The sequence below is a fragment of the Cannabis sativa genome, chromosome 9 (genome assembly GCF_029168945.1).
Source record: "Cannabis sativa cultivar Pink pepper isolate KNU-18-1 chromosome 9, ASM2916894v1, whole genome shotgun sequence".
Taxonomy (NCBI): domain Eukaryota; kingdom Viridiplantae; phylum Streptophyta; class Magnoliopsida; order Rosales; family Cannabaceae; genus Cannabis; species Cannabis sativa.
The window spans coordinates 35,724,163-35,747,923 of NC_083609.1; the positions used below are offsets into that span (position 1 = coordinate 35,724,163).

At 31.6% G+C, this 23,761-nt stretch overlaps 1 long non-coding RNA gene across 1 annotated transcript; it reads left to right on the forward strand.

Annotated features, from left to right (window-relative positions):
• The first annotated feature begins 17,971 nt into the window (after nt 1-17,971).
• On the forward strand, nt 17,972-20,835 carry LOC115724202 (uncharacterized). Its single transcript, XR_009684393.1, has 4 exons — nt 17,972-18,130; nt 18,424-18,497; nt 19,659-19,763; nt 20,627-20,835. It is a non-coding gene; the product is annotated as an uncharacterized LOC115724202 (long non-coding RNA).
• The last annotated feature ends 2,926 nt before the right edge of the window (nt 20,836-23,761 follow it).

Sequence of the window (23,761 nt, forward strand, 5' to 3'; positions counted from 1 at the left end):
ATAGAATCCATACTAGCATGTCCTAATCTTCTATGCCACAACCAAGAATTATCATTCATAACGGTTAAACATTTATTTTTACTATCAAAAGAATCAACATCAATAACATACACATTATCCTTCCTTACTCCAAGGAAAATAACTTCATTGGTTGAAACATTTTCAATGAAGCATTTTGAGGATTCAAACACAACACGAAAACCTATATCACATAATTGACTAATACTAAGCAAGTTATGTTTAAGATTATCAACAAGAAGCACATTTTTAATACATGGAGAGTATATGTTACCGATATCACCAATGCCCAAGATTTTTCCTTTTGAATTATCTCCAAAAGTGACAAAGCCACTTTCCTTGCTTTGAAAGCTTGAAAATCTTGATGGATCACCGGTCATATGCTTTGAACATCCACTATCCAAGAACCATAAGCTTTGGCTCTTTCTTGTTGATTCCTACAAGAACAAGTTCATTTGTTGGCTTTTGGTACCCATATAACTTTGGGTCCATTCATGTTAGTTCTAGAACCCTTTGGTACCCATTTAGTCTTGCCTAGATATGCAAATTTCTTTACATGACAATAGGAAATAGTATGACCATCTCGGTTACAATATGTGCATGTAAAGTGAGGTAGACTAGATGATTTCACAAAAAAGTTTCTCAAAAATTTTTGTTTCTTACTAGGATCATAACCAATACCATTTTTTGAAAAACCACATGATTGGTTTCCCACCATGAGATCATAGGCTTCCTTACCTCTAGTGAAGGTATATATGTCATTTTTTAGGCTTCTCACATGGGCTTTCAATTCAACAATTTCTTTCTTATGTGAAGCACATGTAGCACATTGAGATTTAACTATAAGTTCTTTTTCATTTATTTTCAAAATCTCAATTTCTTTTAAAAGCATGTTGGTCTTCTCTCTAAGGGTTTGGTTTTTAACAAGCAATTTACCAAAATCATCAAATAGTTCCTTAAATGAATTAGACAACTCATCATATGACATATCTAAGTTATCATCATCATTTTTGCTATCACAATAATTTTGGTTAGAAATGCTTACCCCATCATCAAGTGCCATCATGCACATGTTTGCCACTTCATTCTTTCCTTCTTCTTCGGAGTCCTCTTCGTCACTATTGAGCCAATCCGCCAACATTGCCCTTCCTTTGTATTTGTTCTTCTTTCTCATTGGACAATCCATCTTCATATGTCCGGGCTTCTTGCACTCAAAGCAAATTGGTGGATCATCTTTGCTTTTTCTTTCTTTTGAGTCACTCCCTCTTTGTGGCTTCTTCCCAAAGTTCTTTTTGAATTTCATGAACTTTTTGTATTTCTTAGAGAAGAGTGCCAAGTCCTCCATGTCACTACATAAGCTTTCCTCATCTTCTTCACTAATGGCATGGGAGGAGGAAGACTTGAATGCAATAGTCTTCTTTTTCTTCTCAACTTCCTCTTCTTCTTGAGCACTCATGAAAATTTCATGGTTCATGAGTGAGCCAATTAGTTCTTCCAAGGGAAGTGTTGAGAGATCCTTGGCTTCTTGAATGGCAACCACCTTTCCTTGATAGGCCTTGGTGAGACTTCTCAAAATCTTGGTCACCATATCCTTTTGAGTAAGTACCTTGCCAAGAGAGTTCAAACCATTAGTAATTGTAGTGAAGCGAGTATACATATTAGCAATGGTTTCATCCGCTTTCATCTTAAAGTTCTCATATTGAGTGGAATAAATTTGAATTTTAGTTTCCTTCATAGCACTAGTTCCTTGATGAGTAACTTCAAGCATTTTCCACATATCATAAGCGGTAGAGGCTTGTTCAATATTTTTAAAAATATCTCTATCCAAACTACATATAAGAGCATATTTAGCTTTAGCATTTTTAGAATGCATTTTCTTATCATTTTCATCATATGCTTCATAAGTCTTAATTACTTCAACACCATTTATGACATGTTTAGCAACATAAGGACCACTAGACACAATATGCCACAAATCATAGTCAATAGATTGAAGGTAAGTTTCCATTCTAATTTTCCAATAAGGAAAATCTACTCCATTGAAGTATGGTGCTCTATTTGTGCTAAAACCTTCTAACATGTTATTTTGTGAATTACTTGGAAACGCCATGCTCTAGATTGTGAAATCTAATCAAATAATTTGAGCCCTTGTTCTGATACCAATTGTTAGCCCAAGATATGTTTCCAAGAGGGGGGGGTGAATTGGAAATTTAAACTAATTTCGGAAAATTAAAACTTTTAACACAAAATTATGCAATTAGTCAATTAATCAAGTAAAAGCAAGTAGTATGGCAAGCAATATATTAAGACAAATAATTAAACTTGTAAAGTAAAGAGTTTAAGGATTAGAAAATGCAAACTCTCGATTTTTACAAGGTTCGGTAGAACTATGCCACCTACGTCCTTGGTCTTCAAAGCTATGGACCTAGCTTTGAGTTCCAATATCGAGCCAAGTTAACGGGCTTGACTAACCCTTACAGCCGGGAAATTTTCACCAAGGTATTTCCAAACCTCTTACAATAGTTTCGCACCCCCGAGGACTATTAACCTCTTTCTCGGATTGTTGAAGTGCCAATCTCACTATTACCGGGTTGTTTACAAAACCGGTGCCAACCTCACCTCAATCACAATATGGAAATGTGTTTGATATACAAGCTAAAATCACTCTAGAAATATGATGATACAATGGAAACCTAGAGTGAAAAGCAAGGACACTTAAGATGAATAAAATCAAATTTTGGCTCAAAGTGTGTGAAAAGTGTTGGTTTGGATTTCAAACTTAGAAGCTCCTTAATCTCACTTAGATAGGTTAGATATATGTAATAAATGCTCAACCAACTTGATTTTTTGAGTGAAAAACAAGTTTATATAGTGTAGGAACAAAAACTAGCCGTTTATAGCCGTTAGCACATTTTTCAAAAAGAATCCTGGGAAAAACGGACTACCTATTTTAAAACGGACTACCTTTCTGCGAAAAACGGACTACCTATTTTAAATAGGTAGGCCGAAAATCAGGCAGGTTCAAAACTTGCATTTTTTGGCACTAAAACGTGCATAACTCTTCACTCGATTATCCGATTTCAAAAATTCCAATTTTTTCTCTTAGTTAAACAAAATGTGATTTAGAAATTCAATCAAAAAATTTTTGGACTATCATGTGAGAAAACTTGTTGCACAAGTTAGTGAATGGGCCAAAATTTAAATTTATAAAACTTTGTGTGCTATGCAAATCACTTTAACAAGACTAAAGTAAATTTATACCATTTGATTTTGAGTAGTCTTGATGTAGATGAGCCTCCTAGCTTGATTTGCATGTTTTTGATCCCATGTTGACTTTTCCCGAGAGTTGACTCTTGACTTTGACTTTGACTTTCGGGTTGACTTTTGACTTTGGCCTTTTGAACACCTCTTTTGAATAGGGTCTTGAGTTGTTGATCTCTTGATGAATCTTTTGCTCTTGATATGCTTGTTGAATCCATTTAGGGTTGCTTTAAAAAGTTTGGTAAAAATACCAATTTATTTATTTTCTCTTTTAATTTTGCTACAAAATCAACAAATCATTAATAACAAATAATAATCAAATATTTGTTAATCATCAAAACAAGGAGATATAAAAGTTTGAGTTAACAGGTAATGCAATTGAGTGGGAGCACTAACATAAATATAGCTTCTATCTGGCAAATAGAAGTAAAGGATGATTTCCTTCGAGCTTAACCAAACGAAGATAAATGGTGGAGATCTCATTTCACTTAGGTGAAATATCATTTATACAGGGTTAAGTGTTTTAGGGATAAAATACATTGAAGGTGTAACAGTAACAGTAGTGCCTTTTCAATGTAGATCATCTATATAGAGGATCATTGATCACATTAGGGTTATAACAATGGATAACTAATGGCGTGTCTATATCGTGGAACATATAGAGCGTTCTATATGACCGAGAGTGCAATACCAAGTTCTAAGTGTGGATTCAATGAGGAATTAATAAGTTAGGGAATTTACTTGGTAAATTCGGTTCGACTTATTGGAAGCTCGGTTATATAGACCCATGATCCCCATACTAGTTGAGACCATACTGCTTGTAAGACTCAGTTAATTGATTTTAATTAATCAATTATAATTCTAAAAGTTAGACTATGTCTACTTTATGAATTCTCACAGTTTAAGGATGAAATCGTAAAGAAAAGGGTTTCTAGGTTTAATTATTAATTAAGAGACTTCGTATGTCTAATTAATAATTATTTTAAATGACAATATTATTTAATAATCTATTTTAGTTATTAAATAATTAGTTTTGGCATTTAAATGATTAGAATTTGAAAAATGACATTTTTGGAGAAATACCATTAAAATTGAGGAAACTGCAAAATCCAAGTGAGGCCCATTTCACCCTATGGCCGGCCACATAATTTGAGTTTCCCAATTATTATTTTCAATTTTTAATTGCCATGTAATTGCTAATCAAAGCCTAGCAATAATAGGAAAGTGGTGGATCACACTAAATAAGGCAGTTAATCAATTACACAGTAAAAGAGGAAACTATTTATTTGGAAAGTTGTGCTCTCCCTTTTCCCTATATAAAGTAACCCTTGTTCTCTTCTCTAGTATGCTTCATAAGCCACGAAATTGAGAGAGAAAAATAGAGAGAAATTTCGAAGTCCTTGTGAGATGAGTAGTGCCCACACACATCAAGTGGTACCTCAATCATAGTATGTAAGACTATGGAAATTCTGCATCAAAGAAGGAGAAAAAAAGATCCAGTTTCAGATCTTGGTGATGCTCTGCTACAGAAAGGAATCAAGGGCTAGAGATCTGAACGGAAGGAGTCATATTATTCCGCTGCACCCACTGTAAGGTTTTCTAACTTTATATGTGTTTATTTTCATTGTTTTAGAATTCATATTAGGTTGTTAATCCAACATACATGATAGTAAATAGATCCTGGTAAAATAATTTCCAACAAAATATCCATGGAATAAAACTGAGTAGGGGTGGTCCGATTATTACCCATCTTTTCTTTGCAGATGATCTTATCCTGGTGGGTAGGGCCAACCTAAATGAAGCTAACAGTGTCTGGAATTGCTTGGAGAGGTTCTGCTCTTAGTCTGGCCAGAAAGTTAATAAACTAAAAACGTTTATTTTCTTCAGTAATAATACCCCTGTCGGTATGAGGAGAGGAATTAAGGAAGCGTTGGGCATAAATTCACCGGAAGGTGCTATAAATTATCTGGGTCTGCCCATGTTCAGATCTAGACAGAAGGATGCTGACTTTAATTTCATATTGGAAAATCTCACCTCTAAATTGCAGGGTTGGAAGGCTAAAACGTTGTCGAAGGCTGGTCGAGCTACTCTTATCAAGTCGGTAGGATTGTCGATGCCTATCTACGCGATGCAAACCACCAAACTCTCGAGTCGTATGGTCACGAAAATCGATGGATTAGTCAGAGATTTTTATTGGGGTTGAAAAAGGAAATCATGGTCTTCATTTGAAGGCGTGGGACAAGCTGTGTCTTCCTAAATCATTGGGTGGTCTAGGATTTAGGAAAACAAAATAGATGAATCTGGCCTTCCTTGCCAAGTGGGGTTGGAATTTGTTAAAGGGTTCCCAATCTTTATGTAGCAAAATTTTGGAAGCCAAGTATCTAAAAGGGAAAGATTTTCTCAACTGTCGCTACAAGGATTTTGATTCCTGATTCTGGAAAAATGTCGTGAAAGCCAAATCTATTTTACGGGAGGGGGCCTGTAAAGTTGTAACAAATGGTAGGGCGACGAGCCTTTGGAGGGATCCCTGGATTCCCCATCTGAAAGGTTTTATCCTGAGACCTAAGGTAGGGGTAATAACCAATGATCAATGTGTTGATGAGCTGTTGCTTGCAAATGGAGAGTGGGATATCCCAAAGCTAAATGGCCTTTTTGACAAAGAAACAGTGACTGCAATAGTTAAAGGTGGTAAACCATCAGGCCTTGGGGAAGATAGTGGGTTTGGACTCTGGAAAAAAATGGAAAATTCTCAAGCAAATCGACTTATCTGTCTCAAGCTCTGGCTAGGGCCCATCAATGTGAGGTAGCTCCGTCTCTATGGAACTGTTGGAATATATTTTACCAGGATCTTAGATCTACTCACAAGTATGTTGTTTAAACACCCTAAATATGAACTTTCTAAAACGATAAATTAAACACATATAAAGTTAAGAAAACCTTACATTGATGCAGCGGAATTAATGTCTCCTTCCACTCAGATCTCTAACCCTTGAATCCTTTCTGTAGCAGAGTATAATCAAGATCTGAGCCCGAATGTCCTTCTTCTTCAAGTTTGATCCTTCAGAGTCTTCCAATCTATGATTGATTTACTGCTTGCTGTGTGTGGGCACTCACTCTTTCACTAGGGTCATGAAATTGATGAAGGGAAAAGAGAGGGATGATTTCGGCCAGGTATAGAAAGTGGGAAAGGCTCAGTTTTTCTGAAGAGAGAAATTTCTGTCAGAAGATGATATGAAAACTTGTATTTTGACTGAGCCATCACTTTCTATTTATAGGCAACTACTAGGTTTAGGTTAGGAATTATTTGGCATTAAAATAATGAAAATATTAATTTGAAATCCCACATTAAGTGGTCGGCCATGGTGTTGTATTGGGCCCCACTTGATTTTGCAGTTTTATCAAATTTTATCTCTATTTTCTCAAAAACGCCAATTTTCCAATTCTAACCTTTTAAATGCCAAAACTAATTATTTAATAACTAAAATAGATTATTAAATGATATTGTCATTTAATTTAATTATTAATTAGACATATAAAGTCCATTAATAAATAAATAAACCTAGAAACTCTTTTCTTTACAATTTCACCCCTGCTTAGTGAAAATTCATAAAATTAGACATAGTCTAACTTTAGAATTATAATTGATCAATCACGAATCAATTAATGAGTCTTACAAGCATAATGTTCTCAACTAGAATGGGGACCATGGATCTATATGCTGAGCTTCCAATAAGTGAACCAAATTTACCAAGTAAATTCCTACTTATTAATTCTTCGTTGAATCCACTCTTAGAACTTAGAATTGCACTCTCAGACTTATATAGAGCATATTGTACGTTCCACGATATCAATATACTATCTCATTTAACCATTGTTATAATCTTATTGTGATTTAAAGATCCTCTATATAGATGATCTACATCGAGATGGGATTTCTTTACCGTTCTCACCCCTCAATGTATTTTGCCCCTTAAAACACTTAGCTACCTGTAAATGGTGTTTAGTGATCTAATAATTAGTCAGTTAAACAAGAGCTCATCCATTTACTTCTATTTGCTAAGCTCGAAGGGAATCATCACTTGACTTCTATACACCAGTAGAAGCTATAGATTCCATATTTATGTTTATCATGTTCCCAAAATATACGTATCACCCTGACCCAAAAGTAGGCTTAACTAATAAATCAAAGAACATGAATAGCACTACTGAGTTGAGCCTAAGCATATCAGGATTTAGATTCTTTTAATGTTAAGATCAACTACTGATATTGACTTGGAAAGATATGTATAACGGTAAGTTTGTAATATCTTAACTTAGTTGCAATATCGGTCCAGTCCAATGTATACTCCATACATTCGAAACTAGTATACTTTACTAATGTCCTGGAAAGAACATAACACTTACTCCAAGTGTAAGTACACATCATCGCTGATTATCACATTAGTGTAAATCCAATAACACTGATGAAACAGGGACCAAAACTTTTGATTCATATGATCACAATCATATTCCACTGTGTTGACGATATTGCAATTGTGAATAAACATATGATCTGGATTTAACTGATTTTGTGTGTAAATGTAATAAACATATTTATACCATTAGCATGTAAATTTCATGCAAACATCAATCACTTCAAATTTCTTATATTGATAACTAATCAGATTGTAAAGAGTTTTATTTAGGGCATAAAACCCAACAAACTCCCACTTGCACTAACATAAAACAAACTGTGCAAATAGGTCAATCTGATGTCTTGATCTTCGGATCAAGTGTAGTATATTTGAATCCACCCAAACTTCTGGAAACTAGTTCATAAATACTCTTATGAAACATCCTTTACTATATGCTTTACTTATCAAGGGATACTGAAATCTTTACTGTTTTGAAAGTACATACCGAGATTAACGAAGACATATCTCTCATATTTCAAAATATGTAATTGAGATAATACAGTGTAGACTTATCTTCAGTGATATAACTTTCTGGTATTTTCGAATAGACCAAGTTATAGTTCTTCTCTGGTAGAGCTTGAATTATTATACAATAATTCCTCCACCCCCAAAGTAAGCACCATCTTATAGAAATCGAAATTAGATGGTGAGATACATGGATAACTGATACACAGTTCCTTAATATCTGACAATAGATCACTTTCATAAATCTTTCTTGAATATCTTCTAATGTTCCCTATTTGATTACATCTCAGATAGCTCCCACTCAATAGCAGATGTCTGGTTAAATAATACTTTTAACCTCTGATTGTTTAGAGAGTTACCTAGTTGTGACTTTTGTATTAGTCTAAAACTTTAAGTTAAGACTAAGTCATCAATATAGCAGACTAGTATTTGAAGTGAAAAATACATGCCAGAGATAAAGTAATCAAAATTAAGATACCATAAAATTTTATGATGATTAAGAATTCTAAGTTCAAGTCATTCGAATGGACTGAACTAGAGTTCTTTATCTTATTCTCATAATTCTGATAAGCTATACCTATCCATGTGAATGGTTAGATTTGCTTTTCAGTAGTGTTCTTAAGTACCTATCACAATTATCAACCTAATGAAGATGGGTATAGAATTTTAAAATTCTCCCACTCAATTAAGGTAGTGTGAAACTTTAACAAAGAACTTTCAAAGGTACCAAAACTTTACTTACAACAGTAAAAACGAAATGGAACATACAATCAAGATCAAGAATTTATATTGACAATAGCTGACTCATTATATTACTTCCATGTTTAAACAAGATATGTGTTTCATAGGGAATTGTGGAATGGACTCCACCCCTAAGAATATACATATAGGGTACTATGGATAACCTCCACCCCTAAGTATATAGAGATTATGATCCACCCTTAAAGGTTGTAAAGATCATGATTCTCTTAGTGTGATAGAGTTTATGTGGAGTTGAATACTATCCAGAGTTCATTAGATATAAAAGATCGTTGAACTGCATAGTTTTCTTAACTTTTCTCCACTCCTATCAGATCATAAGATCCTTTTATTAAACAAATTCTTAATAATTGTATTAGAATGAACAATTATTAATAAACATAGAAATATTTTCTAGTGTTTATTTAATATAACTCTATGAAGAGTTGTAAATATTATAGAATTTGCATCAATAATAAAAACACTTACACATACAAACATACAAATATAATGTGGTAATAATTGATGAAGATAAATTAAATGAAGCTCAATCTCATAAATTGCAATAGTAAATTTCGAAAATTAGAAACTTTATTAATAAAAAAAAATGTATTGCAACAATATGAGAGAAGCAGGGATAAATATCCCTGACTAAAATTTAAAATCCAAATTGTCTTTAAACTAAAACAATTAATTCAAAAATTGAAGAGCTTCATCTTCATCTGGACGATTTCACCCTTGGTCCAGCTTGCTGATCCAACTCATCTGAGTTCAAGTAGCTTGGCCTATAAGAAGAAGAAAACAAATAAACAAAGTTAGTCCAGAATCATAAATCCAATTGGATAATAATTCACTAAAACTCTTAAAGTTTATAAATGGAAATACCTTGTTTCTTTGCAAGAAGTTTAGGACACTGGGGTTTCCAATGACCTTTCTCATTGCAGTAGAAACACTTTCCTTTAAGTGTAGCATCACCGGAAGGAGCAGCCTTTTTATTTTTCATGGCTTTAGTTCGCTTCTTGGTGTTGTTCCACTTCCTCTTCGATTTGGGCTTTGAAGCAGAGGCAACATTTGCTTCAGGTTTTATCGTCCCATTACCATTCCCAGGATTATGAGGTTTACTCCCTTTCTTCTTGGGTCCTCCAATCAAATTTTCATAAGTTTGAAGGTCATTGACTAATTCATGAAAGTCAATTTCCTTCTTATTCATGACATAATTTGATGTGTATGGTAGAAATGCTGGAGTCAGGCTATTCAAGATAAGACTTACTTGAGTAGCACTGTCCATTTCAGTACCATGATCCTGGGCTTCTTGGAAATAACTTGACATGAGGAGAACATGGTCACGCACGTTTTGATGAGGTTCCATCCGTGCATTAATGTACTTCTTAGTCGCGTCAAAGCGTGACTGAAGTGATGCCTTACCGAATAGCTCATTTAACTTCGTCATAACTTCAGCAGCCTTCTCAGTTTTAGAAAACCGAGTTTTGAGGGTGTCAACTATGCTAGAAAGCATAAAGTATAGAGCTTTGTCATTTGCTTTCTGCCAACGCTCATACTTTTCTTTCACAGCTTTGGAAGCATTGTCCCCAGGCACTTCAGGTGACGGCTCAGTTAAAACAAACAAGGCACTTTCTCCTATGAGAGCAATGTTAATGTTCTCATTCCACTTATTAAAGTTAGATCCATTCAGCTTATTTTCAGTCAATAGTGATAACATGGGATTCATTTTGACAAAACAGGATACTACAAAATAATAGAAATTAAATAATGGTTTAACACAAAATCAATTCAGAAATTATAAGCACATAGCAAGTAGGAATGATATGAGAAAATACTTAAAAATTCAATCCTAAATAATTTCCAAGGTTTTTCAACAAACTAATATCAGTGTCCCGTTTAGGCGAGAGTCAAAGCTACCATCCATTGAATAGAGTTGTCAGCTCATCTAAAATGTTAAACATTCTAGCAACCTTTTATTCGATCAAGATTGGAATCCAGCGTTGTCCCGTTTAGGCGAGAGTCAAGGCTATTCTATCTCATGAGCTTCTACCATTGTTTCGCAATTTGCAAGTCAAATATGCTCGCGACCATTAGGGTGATCTATACCATATAAAACACTTACAAACCACTTATCATGCGAGATTAAACGGTGCGAAATTGCTAATGAACGTTCCTCCATTAGGGAGGATTACTCACTAAAACAAACGCGGTGTAAAACCCACAATGGAGATCGAATATCTTAATAATAATAAAGCTCATTCTTTAATATGTATTTTCTTTATTATTCTAATAAATAAATCTCATTAAATTCTAAATTAAGAATTAAAATTCAAAAATAAGAATTTAATATAATATTTATAAAATTATACTTAGATGGTGACTGAAATAAAATTAATTATTTCCATCTTAGTAATAATCTTAAATATAAATATTAAGGAAATTAATTTAAGTTGAATTAAATTAAATAATTAGCAACTTAAAAATTTCCTTTGAGAATATACTTATTGAGTTCGAAAATTAAGCATAAAAACTATACAATTTTCGAAAATAATAAAAATAGAAAAGAAATACTTCAAGCAAAAATATCACCTATCTAGATTTTTCTTTTGACTAGTTAATTCAATTTCTAATAATATATATTTTAAATTCATTTATTTTAAATTAATCAATATAATGAAAAAAATCATTGATTGAAGTTGGCCCAAGAGTTAATTAAAATAAATAATTAATTTACAACTCAATCTATTTTTCAAAATTAAAATTCGAAAAATATTGCATAAATAAAATGCAAATTTCGAAATTGATTAATAAAAAAAGAAAAATATATATTTTGAAAATTATTTAAATTTAAGTTAAAAAATTAAATTTCAACCTAAAAATAATTTTCTATTTAATTAAGTGTCATGAAAAATCAATAAATATTTAAGTATCATGATGAAAATCAACTTAGATATTTAGATTCTTCAAGTTAATTAAAGAATAATTAGCTTTTTTAGTCCCTGTACTTATGACACTATACTATGATGCCCCTTAATTTATAAGTGTAGTTAAAAATACCCCCTAAAATATATCAGTTGGAATAGTATAATCCTTCTATCTAATTCTGTTAAAATTGACTAAAGTTGACTGTTAAATTAATAATGTGGCATTATACATAGATAGTAGTTGAAAAATTATATACCATTAGGAAAATAAATTACAAGTCATAAAAATTACAATCACAGGAAAAAAAAATGAAAAATAACATCCCAAAAAATAGAATATCATTACCTTAATTTTCCAAAAATCCCATGTTCTTTCTAGTGATATCCATCTCTTCAATAATGTAGAATCCTAATTTTACACCTTTTTCTAATTTGAACTGCTAAAAAACGATTGGAATTATTTTAATAAAATTATTTTTTTTAAATTTTTTTTAAAAGGTTATAAAATCATTTTTAATCATCTTTCATTGTCAGTTATTATGCCACCTCATAGTCAATTTTCCCTCTAAAAAGAGATAAAATTACTACTCTATCCTTTGTTATAATACCACATCATCAATACAAACAGTATTTTTAAACAAAATAAACAGAAGGACTAAATGTATGCATATAAAATTATACAAGGACTATTTGTAACAAGCTGAATAGATTAAGGGGCATAATAGTATAGTGTCATAAGTACAGGGGGTAAAAAAGATAATTATTCTTAATTAAATGTATTAAATTCAAGAAATAATAATTAAGTGTAGAGAAGGCTTAATTATTTATTTCTAGTTTAATACTAGGAAAAATATGCTTAATAAAATTGTACCAAAATTAATTATTTAAATAATTAATTTCACAAAGTATATTATTTTTCCTATTTAAATATTAGAAATAATAAGTAGTTTAGAAATTACTATCTAGAAAATATCTTATTTGACTAAGTATCTTTTCAAAAAAATTTGAAAAATATCTAATTTAAGTTAGATAGAAAAAATCTAAAACTTAAATAATTTCAAATTTAGATTTAATTAAATATCAAAAATTAAGTTGTAACCACTTAATTTGAAGATATCTTTTTAAGTTAATATTCGAAAAGATATTAACCTAAAAAATATCTAAAATATTCCATTTTAAGTTAATATTCGAAAAGATATTAACTTAAAAAATATCTTAAGAATCTTTAATAACTAATGCCTAGGATTCCTCAACTTGATTTAAAATTTAAATCAAATATTCAAATTTAAGTTAGATAAGAAAAATCAGTTGTTACAACTAATTTATAACTTAAATAGGAATATTTAATTAAATAAGCTCCAGAAAGAATCTAGTTAGTTAAAATTCTATATTTAATTAAATACAAGAAAAATACAAATAGTTTGTCTAGAAATAATATCTAAACTAAAAGTGTTTTTCTTAAAATTAACTTTAAAATATTAAAATGAAAATAAATTTCATATATTTTAAAAGTTAATTATGTTGCCAATTCAATTTTTATTAGGTCAAACTAATATAATTAACCTAGTGCAGTTATTTAAATCAGACAAATGGGCCTTCACAATTGGGGTAGTTCATGTGAGGGGGTGCTGGGTTCAGTATGTCGTACCCACTTCTATGGCTCCCAACTCTCACACAAGGCCCAAAAGAGAGGAATTTAACCTTACAATAAATAACTGTTATTAATTGAATAGGTCCAATAACTAGATGGACCTAAATAAAATCTATCATGGTGTGACATTTTATTTAGCAACAACCTATATGCATCTATATTAAAACAAAATAAACATATAGGCTCACACAGGCACACTTTGGATGGATCCTATCATGTTGCTAGGTCATACACAGATGAAAGAAGATTGTAAAATTTACCTGTTACGAATTATTAACTTGACCAAGGGAGCCATCAGATCATTAGATCTGGCAAAAAGTAACCATGGCTATTTGCAATCAAGTAATAATAGGTTTTAAAAAACTTACACACAAGCTAAAACCACATACTCGTGCAACAAGGTTAGCTGGATAGTTGGAAGTAGGATTTATTTAATTTTAAATAAATAAATTTCGAAATTAATAATTAAAAAAAAAATTAATTAAAAAATAATTTAATTTTCGAAAATAAAAATAAAATAATATTTATTTTCGAAATTTAAAAAAAAAATTATTAATTTAAATTTCGAAATTATTTAAAAAAAATTTAAAAATTAAACCTACAATTTTGAAAAATTAGGTTTCAACCAACCTAAATATCATTTCAAAATTTGCTAACTACTTTTAAAATTTAAATGTTATTTTATAAATAAAAATTAAATAAAAATTAGAAAAGATAAGTTAAATATCTTTTTCAGATTTTAAATTTAATTTAAATAAATAAAATAACAAAATTTAAAAGTTAGCAAAATATCTTACATCTATTTAAAATTACATGATTATAATTATCTTATTTTAAATTTAAATAAGGTCAAAATATCAAAAAAAGATTTGATTTTTTTTAAAAAATATATAAAATCTGACCTTAAATTTAAAAATAAGATAAGATATAATCAAATTTAAAAATAAGATAGATTTTTAAGCAAGAAGATATATACTAATTCTATTCAAATTCAAATTCAAATTCAAATTACACTAATATCTTGAATTAAATTTAAAAAATATTAAATTAATTCAAAATGATAATTAGAATTGAATTAGGAATAGTAATAGTATATATACAAAACTATACAAAAAATCGGAAGTTAATTCCATGAAAAAGCATGAAAAATCGAAGAAAAACGAAAAAATTGTGAGCTGTACAGACAGTTTTCGCGATCGCAGGAAAATTTCAGCACAGCTCCGATTTTTTCGAATCTTCAAAAAATCATAACTAATTCAAATAAAATCGAAATTGAGTTCTGTAAAAGGCTAACTTGCTTAATTTTTTCCATACTATCAAATAAAAATAATTCCAGAAACAGAATCACAATTATTTTTCACGAATATTTACAAACATCAATCAATCATCAAATAACACTCAATACAACATGATACCATCCAAAAACAAACAAACAATCGTTTTAAAGTCCAAATTTCATGTAAGTAAATCAATTACCATGGCTCTGAGGCCAGTTGTTGGAATATATTTTACCAGGATCTTAGATCTACTCACAAGTATGTTGTTTAAACACCCTAAATATGAACTTTCTAAAACGATAAATTAAACACATATAAAGTTAAGAAAACCTTACATTGATGCAGCGGAATTAATGTCTCCTTCCACTCAGATCTCTAACCCTTGAATCCTTTCTGTAGCAGAGTATAATCAAGATCTGAGCCCGAATATCCTTCTTCTTCAAGTTTGATCCTTCACAGTCTTCCAATCTATGATTGATTTACTGCTTGCTGTGTGTGGGCACTCACTCTTTCACTAGGGTCACGAAATTGATGAAGGGAAAAGAGAGGGATGATTTCGGCCAGGTATAGAAAGTGGGAAAGGCTCAGTTTTCCTGAAGAGAGAAATTTCTGTCAGAAGATGATATGAAAACTTGTATTTTGACTGAGCCATCACTTTCTATTTATAGGCAACTACTAGGTTTAGGTTAGGAATTATTTGGCATTAAAATAATGAAAATATTAATTTGAAATCCCACATTAAGTGGCCGGCCATGGTGTTGTATTGGGCCCCACTTGATTTTGCAGTTTTATCAAATTTTATCTCTATTTTCTCAAAAACGCAAATTTTCCAATTCTAACCTTTTAAATGCCAAAACTAATTATTTAATAACTAAAATAGATTATTAAATGATATTGTCATTTAATTTAATTATTAATTAGACATATAAAGTCCATTAATAAATAAATAAACCTAGAAACTCTTTTCTTTACAATTTCACCCCTGCTTAGTGAAAATTCATAAAATTAGACATAGTCTAACTTTAGAATTATAATTGATCAATCACGAATCAATTAATGAGTCTTACAAGCAGAATGTTCTCAACTAGAATGGGGACCATGGATCTATATGCTGAGCTTCCAATAAGTGAACCAAATTTACCAAGTAAATTCCTACTTATTAATTCTTCGTTGAATCCACTCTTAGAACTTAGAATTGCACTCTCAGACTTATATAGAGCATATTGTATGTTCCACGATATCAATATACTATCTCATTTAACCATTGTTATAATCTTATTGTGATTTAAAGATCCTCTATATAGATGATCTACATCGAGATGGGATTTCTTTACCGTTCTCACCCCTCAATGTATTTTGCCCCTTAAAACACTTAGCTACCTGTAAATGGTGTTTAGTGATCTAATAATTAGTCAGTTAAACAAGAGCTCATCCATTTACTTCTATTTGCTAAGCTCGAAGGGAATCATCACTTGACTTCTATACACCAGTAGAAGCTATAGATTCCATATTTATGTTCAGCACTCCCACTCAATCATACTATCATGTTCCCAAAATATACGTATCACCCTGACCCAAAAGTAGGCTTAACTAATAAATCAAAGAACATGAATAGCATTCCTGAGTTGAGCCTAAGCATATCAGGATTTAGATTCTTTTAATCTTAAGATCAACTACTGATATTGACTTGGAAAGATATGTATAACGGTAAGTTTGTAATATCTTAACTTAGTTGCAATATCGGTCCAGTCCAATGTATACTCCATACGTTCGAAACTAGTATAGTTTACTAATGTCCTGGAAAGAACATAACACTTACTCCAAGTGTAAGTACACATCATCGCTGATTATCACATTAGTGTAAATCCAATAACACTGATGAAACAGGGACCAAAACTTTTGATTCATATGATCACAATCACATTCCACTGTGTTGACGATACTGTAATTGTGAATAAACATATGATCTGGATTTAACTGATTTTGTGTGTAAATGTAATAAACATATTTAAACCATTAGCATGTAAATTTCATGCAAACATCAATCACTTCAAATTTCTTATATTGATAACTAATCAGATTGTAAAGAGTTTTATTTAGGGCATAAAACCCAACAGGAACAAGTTGTGGAATAGCAAAATTTTATTTTGGAAAGGCATAAAATCCTTTGGTGGTGCATCCTATCTAATGCGCTCCCTATTAGATCTGTGATAGGTAGACGGTTCCACATTGAGGAAACCTGCTGCCCTTTGTGTGGTTTAGGGGAGGAAACCATGGAACATCTGTTCTTGTCTTGCGAGGTGGCGATGCATTTATGGCGATCTTCACCTTGGGGTATCTATCCTATCTGCAATAACGGGATTTGGGTTTGGGACTGGGTCAAATTCATATGGAATCTCAACTCTAGGTGGACCCATGTGGAAGCAGTTTTCCTGTATGCGTCGATTGTTGTAGAAACTATCCGGAGAGTGCGAAATGATTTTATTCATAACCATTCTCGTCCGAATGTTATGAAATGTATTGACCAGATTTGTAATTCTTATGCAGAGCTTCATGATACTTTCTTGCCTTCCCCGACACCACCTTTGAGGGAGACCTGGACAGCGCCTCCTCAAGAGTGGATAAAACTGAATTGTGATGTCAGGGTGGGCTTAGATAGTATGTGTACAGCGGTGGTAGCTAGAAACCATCTGGGTAAGGTGGTTCGAGTTCACACGGCTAGGTTGGATTTCTCGGATGCATTGTGTGGAGAAGCAGCAGCCTGTTGTGCAGCGGTTTCGATGGCTATGGAAGCTAGTTTTCAGTATGTTTTGGTGGAGAGTGACTCGAGAGTAGTCATTAATGCTCTAAATGGGACGGAGTCTCCTTGGGCGATTGAGAACTATATCTCCTTTTGTGTCAAGTCCTCTCCCTCTTTTATTTGTTGTAACTTTGTGTATGCTCGTAGAACTTGTAATTTTGCTGCCCATAATGTGGCTAATTGGGCTTTTGTTAACAAGTTGTATGGTATTATTCCGGTTTCTTCGATTTCGGAGAACCTTTTATGTAATGACCGGAAGGTCTAACTTTGTTTATTTAATGGAATGATTACGCGTTTTTCAAAAAAAAAAAAGTGAGATTAATACATTTGTCACGGTTATCCACCGAAGCAAAATGTTAATACATTTGTAAAACTCAATTTTCACAAAATTGAATTTCATTTCATGTAATTATCCCCTACCGTTTTGAAACCCTAGCACACCCACCCCCCATTTCAAAACCGAGCAGAGTTGCACCAGCCACCATTTCGAAGGACTCCCAGCTGCCCACTGTTCGTCCACCGCCCTTCTATTTCTCTCGGTACGTACCTCTTTCTCTCTCGTGTGAATCTCTCTCTCTCTCTCTCGCCTGAACAGCCCACATGCGACAACACTTACAGGCAATATCATCCTCCAAGACTCCGTCGAGTACAGGAGCAGCAGGAGCATCGAGAGCACTTATATGTGTTTATGTGTGTGGATCGTCTTTTTTTTTTTCTTCATTTGAAATCAAATTTTTGTGTGTGTTGTGTGTTTATGTGTTCAATATATTTTCGATTTGGTTTACAGAACATCAAATTGTATATTTCATTTTTGGTTTCTTTGGGTTTCCAGTGCTCCCAAATGCGCACGGCCCCCCAACACCGAAAAACCACCACCGCTCTTGCCACTGCTCGCCAGCTTTCTGGGTATTAATCTGCTATAAACTTTTTCTTTTAAATTTTTAATTCATGTTTTATGTTTTCTTATACTTGTTATTGAATTATGGTTTTTTTTTTTATTATTAGCTCAAATAGAGAATATGGGTTTAGAACTCATTCTTTTGAATTTACAATTCGTATTTTGGTATAGATTTTCTGGTTACTGTAATATAGGTTGAAAACTTTAGAAATTGCTATGAGAAATTATTTTATTTGTTAGTCTAATATGATTTAACTTTGAGATTATGTGGAATTGTTCTAATTCCTAAAGAGTTGATATCGTGTTTAATTATTCGAAATTATATATATAATTATGTATAAATTGAGTTATTTTTGTTAGATTTTCACATTATATGTATTTATATATATGCGTCTCTGTGTGTTTTGGGTTATGGGTATAGAAGAATGTTTATTAACTTGGCTAGTGGGTTGATTGTGTTGTGAGAAGTTGAGTGAATTCATTTTATAAGAAACAAACTCTCCATTTAATTTTTCTTTTCATATTTCTGTTTGGACTAATGATCATTATTTTGAAAGGGTTTAATTGTAGGTAAAGATACCTATGTATGTAGAATTAAGTGATTGGCATAAAGAAAATTTGAATGAGAGAATTTAATTTGAGTTATTGGAATGAAACCCATGTTTGGTTTATAGTGATTATGTACATACATGTGATCAAATTAAAATAAGAAAATTTGTGATCTTAATAGTGCAGAGTAGGTGGAATGTTTGACAGGAAATGATCATATTCAATGTCTTTCATTAAAATCTATCACTGCAAGAAATTTAATTTTTTTTCTTATTTTTTTTTATTTTATCAGCAAGGCTATTGATTAATTTATTTAGCAACAACAATAGTGTTTCAATTGCTTATATTTGTTTACATATATAAAGTTAGAGATGAGACTATTTGAAGTTATAAGCTTAAAGTTTGATTGTACTTCAAAGTATGATGATTATTCTATTAGTATTTTATATAAGTCAAGGGATCTAGTAACTTGGGGAAGCTTATTATGGTGATTTTGATATTCTTATCAAGTGTTGACACTTAAATAAATTAGGAGAGAAGCTTATTGTCTTTATTGTCTATCAACACTTTTACTAATCTTTCTTTGGGTTTATTTTTTCTTTTTGTAATACTTTGTTTAGCTCTCTATGTGACGGAATTAGATTTGTCTCTCAAAGGCTAGAATTCGATGGTGACGAGACTGGATTTATGGACTCTATTTAAGCATTGCCACGTATAGGTTCAAGGTAATTTTTATTATTTAATATTTGAATTCTACAATTTTCTTGTTCTCACTATACCGATGACCATCAATTGCAGAAAAAAGCTCTCAACTTGTGAGGCCTTCTCTGCAATCACTTATTTATAAAGTAGATCCAAATATTTGTTTATTTGTACATGAATTATTGATTTTGCTTTTTTATCTCTAAATAAATTCGTTGGAGGCACAAATAACCTTGAAGTTATAATGAGCCATAACAAACAGTGAAAGAAAAAAAAAACTACTGCCTTCTATAAATTTGATTAAGAGAAAGAGATGGTGGAAAAGTGAGAGATGTGAATACGTATACTTAAACCTGTTTTATAAATATTGATTAGTTGTGCAAAGATTTAATTTTTTTTTTACTTCAATAACTCTCTTTCTATAGGTTACTTGTACTTCATATTTGTTTCATAAAGTAGTATTAACAGTTGGAAGAATTATAAAACCAACCATATGACTATAATTACAATATTTCTATACGAGTCTCGTTAGCTTGTGAGCAATGATATAGAGCTACTTTAAGAATTCAAATACTAACACTAGCATATTGTTCAAAATTCAGTGATTAAACTTTTTTAGCTAATTAGTACTTAGTCAAATATTGTGATTAGTTTATTCAAACAACTTAGCTATGGAGTTAAGGCTGGAACAAATATGGTACAAGTGAGTGTTTTTTCAGAAAAAAAACTTTATTTGAAATTTGTGTGGCTCTAATCAAACTTGCTTCTCTTATCTCACTTCCAATACAAAAGTTTGATAAAATTTTAAAGTTATGTTTATTTCATTAGGCTTTGGCTCCCCTCTCTCTCTTTCTATTTTTAATCTGATATTGCTTTTTTTTTTTAGGTTTTCGGTGGTAGGGTGGTCGTGGTGTCGCGTCGCGGTGCTGTAGTGGTGGTGTCATGGTGCGCGGTGGTGCTCTCCCGTCTCTGAAAAAATTTGAGATTGTTGTAAATTTGAGATATGAGATTTGTTTATGTGAAACTGAAAAAATTATGTGAAATTGAAAAAATTCGTGTGGCATCGATCTGGTTATAATTACTAGATTTTTTTTATTTTTTTAAAATTTTTTTGCTTCGATTTATAGCCGAAGCAAAAAACAATTAGCGTTGGTGCACTAGTTTTTTGCTTCGGTTCAAAAACTTTTTCTTTTGCTTCAGTTTATAACTGAAGCAAATAATCAATTAGCGTCGCTTCATAATTGAAGCAAAAAATATCATTATTTGCGGCTGCGGTTATAGCGTCGGTTACACCAATAGAAGCAAATTCTTTATATGTCACTTAAAAAATGAAGCAAAAAGCTTTTTTTGTAGTAGTGAGTGCACAATAAGGTGTGTTAGGATTTTATGCCCTAAATAAAATCCATTTCAATCTAATCTGATTTGTTATCAATAAAAGATTAGAAGTCATTTATGTTGACATGTAGATTTCATGTTTATGGTTTAATGTGTACAAAATCTGTTAAGTCCAGAACATATAGTTATTCACAATTACAGTGATGTCAACACAGTGGAATGTAATTGTGATTATATATGCTTCAAAAGATAATGTCCTGATTCATCAATGCACTGGATTTACATTGATGTGATAATCAACGATAAAATATACTTACACCTTGGATAAGTGTTACGTTCTTTCCAGAACATTGGCAAAGTATGCTAGTTTCGGATGTATGGAGTATACATTGGACTGGGACCGATATTGATCTTGGTAAAGATACTATAATATCTTACCGTTGTATCTTTCTAAGTCAATATCACTGGTTGATCTTAGATAAAAAGATCTTAATCTTGACATGCTTAGGTTCAATCTCAAGAGTGTTATTTATGTTCTTTAATTTGTTAGTTAAGCCTACATTTTGGTCAGGGTGATACGTACGTTTTGGAAACATGGCAGTACAATTGAGTGGGAGCGCTAAACATAGATATGGAATCTATAGCTTCTATCTAGACATAGAAGTGAAATGAGGATTTCCTTCGAGCTTGGCTTAATAGAGATAAATGGAAGAGCTCTTGTTTCAGTGATTATATTAGCTCACTGAAATATCATTTATAGGAAGCTAAGTGTTTTAAGGATAAAGTAAATTGAGGGGTGAAACGGTAAATTTGTCCCACTCGGTGTAAATCATCTATAGAGGATCTTTGATTATTGGGATTAGAACGATGGTTAAATGTTTATAGCGTATCTATATCGTGGAACATATAGAGCGTTCTATATGACTGAGAGTGCAATTCCAAGTTCTATGGTGGCTGCAACAAGGAATTAATAAGTTAGGAAATTTACTTGGTAGATTCTAGATCTGCTTATTGGAAGCTCGGTTGTATAGGTCCATGGTTCCCATACTAGTTGAGACAATACTACTTGTAATACTCAGTTAATTGATTTTAATTAATCAATTAAAATTCTAAAATTAGACTATGTCTAGTTTTTGAATTTTCACTAAGCTAGGGCTTAATTGTGAAGAAAAGAGATTCTAGGATTTATTTATTAAATAACCGACTTTATTTAGTCTAATTAATAAACATATTAAATGCAATTTTATTTGATAATTATTTTTTAATTATTGAATAAATAGTTTTGGCATTTAAGTGGTTGAATTAGAAAAATGACATTTTTGAGAAAATAAGATAAATTGTTGAAAAATGGTAAAATTGCAAAGTGGGGCCCACATCCTATGGCCGACCACTTAAAGGGATTTTACAATTTATTTTTTCAATATTTAATGCCAAATAATTCAAACCTAAACTTAGGTTGTTGCCTATAAATAGATAGTGATGGCCTTAAATCAAAATATGATGAAAATGTTTGGTTTTATGCCCTAAATAAAACTCTTTACAATCTGATTAGTTGTCAATATAAGAAATTTGAAGTGATTGATGTTTGCATGAATTTTACATGCTAGTGGTTTACTATGTTTATTACTTTACACACAAAATCAGTTAAATCGAGATCATATGTTTATTCACAATTACAGTATAGTCAACACAGTGGAATGTGATTGTGATCATATGAATCAAAAAGTCTTGGTCCCTGTTTCATCAGTGTTATTAGATTTACACTAATGTGACAATCAGCGATGATGTGTACTTACACTTGGAGTAAGTGTTATGTTCTTTCCAGGATATTAGTAAAGTATGCTAGTTTAGAATGTATGGAGTATACATTGGACTGGACCGATATTGCAACTAAGTTAAGATATTACAAACTTACCGTTATATATATCTTTCCAAGTCAATATCAGTAGTTGATCTTAAGATTAAAAGAATCTAAATCCTGATATGCTTAGGCTCAACTCAGGAATACTATTCATGTTCTTTGATTTATTAGTTAAGCCTACTTTTAGGTCAGGGTGATACGTATATTTTGGGAACATGATAGTATGATTGAGTGGGAGTGCTGAACATAAATATGGAATCTATAGCTTCTAATGGTGTATAGAAGTCAAGTGATGATTCCCTTCGAGCTTAGCAAATAGAAGTAAATGGATGAACTCTTGTTTAACTGACTAATCATTAGATCACTAAACACCATTTACAGGTAGCTAAGTGTTTTAAGGGGCAAAATACATTGAGGGGTGAGAACGGTAAAGAAACCCCATCTTGATGTAGATCATCTATATAGAGGATCTTTAAATCATAATAAGATTATAACAATGGTTAAATGAGATAGCATATTGATATCGTGGAACATACAATATGCTCTATATAAGTCTGAGAGTGCAATTCTAAGTTCTAAGAGTGGATTCAACGAAGAATTAATAAGTAGGAATTTACTTGGTAAATTTGGTTCACTTATTGGAAGCTCAGCATATAGATCCATGGTCCCCAATCTAGTTGAGAACATTCTGCTTGTAAGACTCATTAATTGATTCGTGATTGATCAATTATAATTCTAAAGTTAGACTATGTCTAATTTTATGAATTTTCACTAAGCAGGGGTGAAATTGTAAAGAAAAAGAGTTTCTAGGTTTATTTATTTATT